General features: G+C 35.8%; 1 long non-coding RNA gene across 1 annotated transcript; it reads left to right on the top strand.

The window, feature by feature from the left end:
• Window positions 1–4,080: 4,080 nt before the first annotated feature.
• On the top strand, window positions 4,081–7,325 carry LOC130738760 (uncharacterized). Its single transcript, XR_009019571.1, has 3 exons — window positions 4,081–4,293; window positions 4,501–4,525; window positions 7,065–7,325. It is a non-coding gene; the product is annotated as an uncharacterized LOC130738760 (long non-coding RNA).
• Window positions 7,326–8,361: the final 1,036 nt, after the last annotated feature.

The following is an 8,361-nucleotide window of genomic DNA, read 5'->3' as shown; positions in this document are numbered from 1 at the left end:
GCGCACTCGCAGTGGCTCCAAAGTAGTGTGCCCGCAAGCAAATATATACAGACCCAGAAGTGTGAGTAAGAAAGTTTATAATTACAACCCACTAGGAGAAAGTCGGCCTCAAAATGGCCTAAGCAAAGACCCCTACGGTCCGACTGACTCACTGTGATCCCTCAGTAAGAGAACCACACAAAAGTCATGCGTCGGGAATCTACCCTGTCCCAAAAGCAAAACGAATCAGAGCTCTATACAAGATATGACGCTTGCCAAAACCTACCCTCCCGGTACCGAGTCCACAGCGAGCTGAAGTCGGTAAGTTGAAGCTCAGCTCCACGCGTCGTAGAACTCCTTTCGTCAGACGTCCCCGCTCGTCAGTGCGGTCCTCCATGACCCTTCCCCGGTACGTCGCCCGATGACCCACAAGATAGATCACCCAAACGGTGGGGCATGTCAGTCAACCAGCTCAAACCTGATCCCCCCCCGAGGGAGAGACCATCGAAACCCAATCCACCGTCGACATCTGGCAGCAGGCCGACCGCCCAAACACAAACATGAAACCAAAGCCAAGGCGCTAGGGTCAACTCACGGAATAGAGTAGATATACAACCAACATGTGATAAGGGGATATATATATATATATGTCATTATATATATATATGAATAATCCTAGCATGTTATTGGCTCTAACAATGCTTCAATAAATCAAACAGCACACAATTCCAGTCAGAATGAATGTATGCGTGAAATGCAATCAATATGATCTGGATAATTGTGACGCGTTCCCGTTCGCCACTAGTGAAGCATTCCCGTTCTTCACTATGGATGAACCATTCCCGTTATTCATCCTCGACAAAGCATTCCCGTTCCTTGTCGAATATGCATCGGTGAACCATTCCCGTTATTCACCAAATGATGCATTGGTGAACCATTCCCGTTATTCACCAGGTGAACCAAACATCGAATCGTCCTCACAACACAAGTGTTTAGCCCAAAACCCAATATCAAGAACCCAAGAGTTAGTGTCGGTCAATACAACACAACTCGGAGTTAGTGTCGGTCAATACAACACAACTCCAATGACAAACCCAAAATCAAAGCCAGAGTCAGTGTCAGTCAATACAACATGACTCGGAGTTAGTGTCGGTCAATACAACACAACCCCAACACCCAAAACCCAGAGTTAGTGTCGGTCAATACAACACAACTCGAATAACAAATCCCAAGAGTTAGTGTCGATCAATACAACACAACTCAAACAACAAGAGTACTAAAGTACTCGGGAGTTTAGTGTCGGTCAATACAACACAACTCCAACAACAAAACCCAAAGTCCAAACCCAGAGTTAGCGTCGGTCAATACAACACAACCCGAATAACAAGAGTACTAGAGTACTCGGTGACTTTCAATCATCACCGTAGCTCAACTCAGTGGCTTTCCCCAATTCCAAAACCCACAACAAAAGTCGACTTTTCCCTGTCTTTCGCAATTATTTTCTCCTTTAGGTTCCCTATATTTATTCGTTAATAAAAATGTTTCGAATTGAATTAATCAGGTTATGAGTTTATTTCTCAAAGTCTAAGTTTCCCAAAGTCTCTATTTTTCGAAAGTCTAATCATTCTAAGTTTCCAAAGACCAACCACCCAAAAGAAATTTCCCGGGAAAAGTCTAAGAATACGAACAAATGGCTAAGTCTCAAAACTCAAGTTTGAACTTGCCTAGGGTTGTTCATCCAACCCGAAATATCAAAGATCACCAGATCAATGAATCCCCACTCCGAAGTCGCGTCAAAACGCACAATTCAATAACATCTCAACATCATAAGTTATGGAAAACATCATAACATTAATTCATCATCATAATCAATATCAAAGTAAAGCATAAGTCGAATTTATCGACGCCTATCATGCAGTCATAGTTAATAGTAAGTTGCCCTAACCTCGAGCTGCTCCAGCCTCGTGTTCGAAATCTCCTTCACACAAATGCTCTGAAACTCCCAAAGTTCCTTCAACTGAACATCGGAGAAAACAAAGCAGAATCCAAACAAAATCGATTAGTTCGATCGCAATACAGCCAATTAACGATAGACAAAGCATTAAAGCTTCAGAATACAACAATCGGATACGAAAAGACAAGTTTTCGAAAACGAAAACTCCCCTCCCCCCCCAACACTACAAGCTCTCGGCCAAAAAGGAAAAAGAGCTCCGGCTCTTTTTCTTCGATCAAATATGTTTACAAGGTAGTTTTAGGGTAAAACTAAGGCAAAGAAATTGTCGGAACAATTTTCGGACGATCGGATCAAAATACGGTTGTTCAGGGGCGTTTTGGTCCAAAATAAAAGCTCAAAACTTCAAAGTTATCAGTTCGGAAAACAAATTTGACAGCAATGATCCTAACGACATCCGTGACAACTAATCCTAAAGGCCCGAAGTCAAATTACGACTTTTCGACAGTAAAGTTTTGAAATGTGCGACAAAAGAGTTTTGAATCAGTTTTTCAGATCCTGGACAACTCGATCACAATCGGCGAATACTGACGGAGGTTTTAGGCTCTTGGGCACGTAGAGAACAAACCCCAACAGAGAAATCAGGAAAAACAGACAGTTTTACAAAAAGCTCAAAACTTTGAGCACAGAAACGACTAAAGAAACGCAGTAGAAACAGCGATCAGAGGTAAGAATCAAGCTAGTTACCTCGATACCTTGAAGTAGGAACGAACTGCGCGAAGATCGGTCGAGTTTCGGCGAAATCTCCTCTCCTCTCCTCTCCTTGAACCGCGTCCCCAATGTGAAGAAAATGAAGATATTTTGGATTTTTCAACTATTTATAGGCAGGTGAAATCGCGGGAAAATGAAAATTTTGCGATTCCGATTTTTGCAGCACATTCACCGATGAATTCTAGGAGAGATTCCGGCGTCAGAATTCCAGAACTCAAAACAAATCTCTGACATTTGGGAAAAACGATATCTAAAATCCCAAAATCGGTGTAAGTTAATCTGTCCCGAAAAACTACTTTTTGCTGTGATGGTCAGACGACAAAACTTCCTTCTGAAGAAAGATTGGAAACATCGAAACAAATTTGGCTACGCGGACGGAAACTTCGTTAGAAGTCCCGAATAGAAAAAGTCTTCATCCAGCGCTTGAATTTAGGGTTTCGAAGCAAAGAAATTAGCGTCGTCGGACTTCCGAAAAGTGAATACTTTCGTGCGTACAGTCCAGGGTTCCGAAATGAAACGCTGGTCGAAGGAAAAATAAAGAAAACCTTTAAATTCTCCAAGGATTCGAAATCTTACTTAATACGTTGCTCTAAAAGCGAAATTAGCCTATTCTGGACACTCTCGCCATAAGGCAGGTGTGCGGACGACTCGCACTAATTCCTACAACGACTACGAAACAATCCTCAAGCAATTCCTGAACTTTCTTCTTCATTGATCTTTCTCAAACATCAAACTCCTGTCACGCTTACACTGATTCTACGCGTGAGTCGGAAATTAACTTGTTCTGTAAATCCAGGTCTTAGAGTGACATATATTTGAAACTGTAATTACAACTTCAATTAAAAAAAACAAAAATTACAACATATATTTGCATAAAATATACTTACTCTGTAAAGGTTTAATTGTGGGAATAATACAAAGCCTCATTCTCATTAAAAATATATCTTTCACCCACCTCAACTAAATAGATGTTAACAAAATATGATCTTTAACTTAAAATTAAATTATTTAAATAATAAGTAAAATGAAAAAAAATATTTATCTTTTTCGGTGTTTAAGATAATTTTTAAATACTTCAAAATATTCTATTTGAAACTAATTTTCTTTATATATATTTAAAAAAATGAGCACCAAATAACCTTTAAACATGACATTCTTTGAGTTAGATAATCTATCTATCTATCTATCTATCTATAAACTATATAAAGGGAGAGTTTGTGCAGCCTGGAGGGTAACTTTGGAATTCCACAATTCAATGCACTACCATCTAATTTTTAGCATCGGTATTTTAGTAAAACTCCAGCTTATCTTCCAAAGATTCAATCCTAGCCGTACAAAACTTTGATGCAACGCTTGAAATTTACTGCTATCTTTCTTCTACCGTTTTGCTTATCTTCCGTTTCTGATTTTGCAACGCTTCAGGTTTGCTGCTTTTCTTTCTTCCACCCTTTCGCTCTTCTCAAGTTCTTATTTTCTCTACTTATCTGCTTCACAACCTGAGATGGATCCCCGTGCAAAGCGGTTCAAACCACGGAGGTTGCAGGGCCCGTCGACAGGAACACAGAGGCTGGGGAGCTCCGATCTTCAATGCGGTAAGCACAATCTTCTCCTTACTTCCTTTCTCCCACCTTCTCCTTTCAACCCATTTTATTTTATGCCTCCCTTTCATCGTTCTAAACTTTTGGATGTCGGAACATCTTTCACTTGCTACAAACTCCTGATTACGTGTTTGCATTACAAATTTGGACTTTCGTTTTCTGGAATTCCTCACTTTTTTTTTTATGTTTGATTTGTAACAGGCTAAGCAGCTCCATCTTCAATCCGGTAAGAACAATCTTCTCCTCCCTTCTCTGTACTTTCTTTTTCCCACCTTCCTCTTTCGACCCTTTTTCTTCTATGCCCTCATGTAGTTGTTCTGGAATTTTCATTGTTGGGCTTCATTCAAGTTTTCATTACAGATCCTGGTTAGAAGGTATTTCTTTATTAGAACAGAAAGGTATATGATTATGCAAGGGGTGGAAAATCAGAAGACCAAATTTCAATGGCTTGCAAGGGTTCTGTAGAAATTTTGATTATGTTTGATCTAAGAAGTTGATGCGCATTAAACATGTACCTTCTTTATCATGATACATTTAAATTCATTTAGGATATGTAGCTTTTTAGGAGCAAACTGCTAATCATAGAAGAACTTACCACCATTTTAATTTTGGGATTTGTGTTTAGGTTGGTGATAAAGAATTAAGATCATTGCTTTGATCTATTTCTTTTATCCTGATCCTGATTTATATAAAAGTTCTTTTTATTGGTTAAAATTTTAACTTAAAGTAGCTGGTGAATTGTATGATGAATTTCTTGCATTTTAGTTTGGTCAAATTCATATTCCTGTAGCCACCTTTATTTAGGGAAAATTGGTTTGGATTGCTGATGTCTTTTGTGAATGATGGGTATTTCTTCAGAGTTTAGAGTTTTTCGTAAACTAAGAACTGGATCTTTGCCAAAACATCCATAAAGAATCACCAATTCATTATCTGCTAAAAAGTAAAATGACATCTTCTGTTTTGAATCTAAAATGAGGTCTGTCAACATCATCAAGTGAAAACAGGTTATTGCTCTTACCTTTTTTATTTATTTATCCTACTCTTCTGAAGTTCTCAAATAAGTACATGAAGACAGTGAGTTGTGAAAGTGATCCAAGCTTTCGTTACTATGTTTCCCCCTTCTTTTTGGTTATTCCAATTCTTTTAAGCTCCCTATATGCATTCTGCTATTTTCCTATATTGGTTGAAATGCATATTGTTTTAAATGAAAAGAGTTCCGTTCTTTCAATAGAAATGTTAGTAACACATGTTGAGGTTTGGACGAAATAGTTACAAGGATACCATAAGACTTTATAAAAGCATTTCATGATCAGCTTTGTCTTGAGTAAGTGATGGCTGACGTTTCTTTCTGGACTAAATGATGATTCTTAAGGGAACATGAAGAACTTCAATTTTGTCTGTGTGGTTGTTGGGCTAATATTCCACACTATTTAACACCAATTAGTTTGAGCAGGCTGTTAAAAATGTTAATAGAAGAATGAGACCTGAAACACTTCTCAAACCAGGTTGAAAGTAGAAGAAAGATTTTGTTGTTTTGTTAGCTAAAACCTGTTCAGTAATCTATTCACCAAAAGAACTCTGCTATGTAATAATCTGCATCATCTTGCATTACAGTCATTGAAACCCTTTTTTAACCAAAATTTATTGCATAATTTTTTAATATACAGTCAGAGAGTACAATTGGTTGTTCACTTCAAAAATTCTTTTTCCTCTTTAGAAACTTATTTAATATGTGAACTCATCTTCCATGTTTCTGAGGCTTCTTTGGAACATAATATAGCTGGAGACAGTTTATACTTTAGAAATATATTTTATTCATGTTAAGTTTAGTGGATCCAAATTCAAACTTAATCCACAAAGTGTTTCTTTTTTTAGGAGTTCTCATTCCCACTCTAACTCTTACAGAACCATAACCTGTAATCCTCATTTGAAAATCTTAATCTCAATATTCTACAATTGAGAGATATTTACAGCCACTACTGCACCCTGAATGATGTCCATAGAGTTCCCTTCTATAGGTGTTACTAATAGAAGCTTGGTCACTAATAGGAGTGGTTCTTTAGGTGCCTTTGCAGCAAATGGAGCTGCTGAAGTAGCTTCTTAGGATCATTTGATTGGAAAGGTGCCCTGAAGATAACCACTTTTATAAAGATATTGTGAAGATATTGTATTAGATTCCAATTACCCCCTGAATTTTGAAATAATTACTTGAGTCATTGAAGAAAGGTGAAGATTGGTCTCTCTTTGTCAATCTCTTTATCTTCTCTGCCTTCCACATATTTTCTTCTTCTCACCCTCTCTGTTTACGGCTTTTTCATCTTCTACTTCTTCTTTGTGAGTAATGGACTTTATTTTTCTTCTTATTCAGGTTCTTTAATCCCTATGTAAATTATGAATAAAAAATTGTAGCTTCTTTTGCATATGGTTTGGCTGTTATTTTTTCCTTGCTTTTGGTTTTTTGTCCTAACGTCTAAATCAAATTCTTATTTTTTAACAAAAAAAAATTAAGAGATCTTAGAGATGAGAAACCTAAGATCTACCAATTCTTAAGCTTGCTATTTTGCTATTGCTTTGAAACTTGTTGTCCTCCTGTTTTTCATGTTTGTTTTCTAATGTTGTGCTATTTTAATTCCATGTTGTGGAGTGCCCTATTTAGTTAACTGTCATTTTAAACATAAAAATACATTCCCTCTTTATTTACCTCTTTGTAATATATTTTAAAGCTAATATCATTTGTAATCTTATTATGTCCATGCATGGTGTAGATAAATTCAAACATAGGACAGCCTGGAACCTCAAAAAATTCAACACGAAGGTCAAATGATGGTGAAGCAGCTTTGGTTTTAATTTATGTCCATGCATTGTGTAATTTGAGCAACAACCTTATGAAATTCTCCTCTAGGAAAAGTTTGTTTCCTTAACATTTTTTAGGTTGGTTATCATTTAGTTTTTGGATTTTTGAAATGGTGTTGCTACTACTATAAACATGGTATCTTTAGTCCATAATATACTGTGTTTTGGTTGTCCTTTTGTGATTCAATAGTTGTTTTTCAATCGAAGCATAGTAAATTGAACTTTAATACTATGGAAACCGTTTTAGGAAAAATTTAATCAAATTTAAACTGAAGTAAAAGATTGAAATTCAAACTTATATTTTGAGTAACTGAAAAAATTAATGCAATTATTTTAATGGTTAGCTATTATGAAATTACATCACCAAAGCATAACATATGAGGACCTAACATCCTTATGGAAACGCCAGTTTTGGATGATGCTTACAACATAGTCATTAGTATTCCGTTGAAATTGAAACTGTTGTTAGAAGAAGAAGAATGATGCTCAGGATTTGAGGTTGCTAGAGATTATTTGACCGTTAAATATTTTGGGTGAACCACTCTCTTATAATGTTCCCGCTATTTTTTCCCCTGCTATTGAATCCAATCGAATCCAATAAGCATTATTATCAATGTCAATGTTGTCATTTATACTTTCAAAAAATATGTTGTCATTTAAATTAGGGCCTCTAATAGCTTTTTCTTGAATGAGCAAACAATATGTTTTTTTTCATCCCTTAAATTCTATTTGACGGTTTTTCAGACCTTCTAACAATATCATGTTACATTCTTCTTTTATTTATCTCGATTTTTTTTAAACTAAGTTTATTTTTATTTAAATAATTACTAATTAATTAATATGTATAATGATTATATAGTTAAAGTCATCGTTAACAAATTAATAATTTTTAATATTTCATTTGAAATATCCTCCAAGTACTAATTTTCCATAAATCTCTTCTATGGGTAACTTTTTTTCTTCTTTATTTATGCCCACCCATGTGTCTTTTTGGTTTGTTTTGAACAATAACCCACATTTTTTTAAATTTTTATTTGCATTCCATTAATCCTTCAATTAGTATAAGATTTTAACAAATTATGCAACATAATTTTAGATTTACAATCGCCAAAAGAAAGGATAAAAAACAAACATTCATTAAGAAAACCTTGGAAATTAATGATTTCTTAAATCTAAAATAAAAAAATTAAATCTTTAAAAAATAACACA

Source organism: Lotus japonicus, chromosome 2 (genome assembly GCF_012489685.1).
Source record: "Lotus japonicus ecotype B-129 chromosome 2, LjGifu_v1.2".
Taxonomy (NCBI): Eukaryota; Viridiplantae; Streptophyta; class Magnoliopsida; order Fabales; family Fabaceae; genus Lotus; species Lotus japonicus.
Note: the sequence above shows the minus strand (reverse complement) of the source record. Positions and strands in the feature narration are given on the sequence as shown.